The 1,265-nt window shown below is 41.5% G+C and overlaps 1 non-coding gene across 1 annotated transcript; it reads left to right on the forward strand.

The window, feature by feature from the left end:
- Positions 1-285: 285 nt before the first annotated feature.
- Positions 286-395, forward strand: LOC120254927. Its single transcript, XR_005534818.1, has one exon. It is a non-coding gene; the product is annotated as a small nucleolar RNA R71 (small nucleolar RNA).
- The last annotated feature ends 870 nt before the right edge of the window (positions 396-1,265 follow it).

The raw sequence follows: 1,265 nt of genomic DNA on the forward strand, positions 1-1,265 counted from the left end.
ACTAGTTAAGGCCGCCACTCTAGGAGAAGTTAGAGTATCTAACTTCTTGCTCAATGACTCATCTTGGGCCGTCAATGAAGTAACCGCATCGATCTCATGAAGTCCGGCTACCTTCTTCCTGTCTCTTGTATTCCACTGATAACTGTTCATAGCCATTTCTTCAATGAGAAGCCGGGCTTCTTCGGGGTCTTGCTCCTTAAGGTACCTCCTACTGCAGCATGAAGTAACTGTCTTGTGCTCGGGTTCAACCCATTATAGAAAGCCTGAATGATCATCCACTCGGGGAACCCATGTTGAGGACATTTCCGCAGGAGCTCCTTGAACCTATCCCATGTCTCAAATAGAGACTCTAATTCTGTTTGCACAAAAGAGGATGATATTTCATTCCTAAGATTTACAGATTGTCTAGGAGGAAAATATTGGGCAAGAAAAGCTTCTACGATCTTCTCCCATGTAGTAATCGATGCTAAAGGTAATGAATGTAGCCATTACTTCGCTCTCCCTTTCAAGGAAAATGGGAAGGCCCTCAACTTGATAGCATCATCCGTAACACCATTGATCTTGAGCATGTCGCACATTTCCAAGAAGTTCTCTATGTGATTGTTTGGATCCTCATCGGCCAAACCATTAAACTGTGCCGACTATTGTAACATTTGGATGAATGCTGACTTGAGCTCAAAATTCTGAGTTGTGATTGGTGGCCGCACAATGCTCGATTATGTGCCAAGAACTGCGGGTATGGCATAATTAGACAATGTCCTCTGCTGCTCATTCTGTTATGCCATATTATCAGACCCTTCACCTTCTATCTCAGCTTGATTAGACTATTCTTGCACAGGTTTTTTCCCCCTTCTATGAATTCTTCGTTCAATGTCCAGATTTCTTTCAACCAATGTCGAAGGGTTTTCTCGGGTCATAACCTGGAGCTGCAACCAAAGAAAGAAAAATAAATCAGAAAAATGGAAGAATAAGAAGATATGAAATAGAACGAGTGATGAATAGCTAAAATAGTAAAGTTCAAAGTGCTTCTAAAATGCCTATTCCCCGGTAACGGCGCCAGAAACTTGACACACCCCTCGGTTGTGACCCGCAAGTACATGGGTTTGTCAAAGTAATAATACCCCGGTGAGTAGGTAGTCGAATCCATAGGAATAGTGATAAAAAACACAAAGATTTCTACTTAACTAAAGTGAAGATGAATCGATAGTAGTGTGAACAAAATCAATATGCAAAGAAATAAAGAAAGTAAGAACGAGAGGCAAGAT

Source organism: Dioscorea cayenensis, unplaced genomic scaffold (assembly GCF_009730915.1).
Source record: "Dioscorea cayenensis subsp. rotundata cultivar TDr96_F1 unplaced genomic scaffold, TDr96_F1_v2_PseudoChromosome.rev07_lg8_w22 25.fasta BLBR01000744.1, whole genome shotgun sequence".
Classification (NCBI taxonomy): Eukaryota; Viridiplantae; Streptophyta; class Magnoliopsida; order Dioscoreales; family Dioscoreaceae; genus Dioscorea; species Dioscorea cayenensis.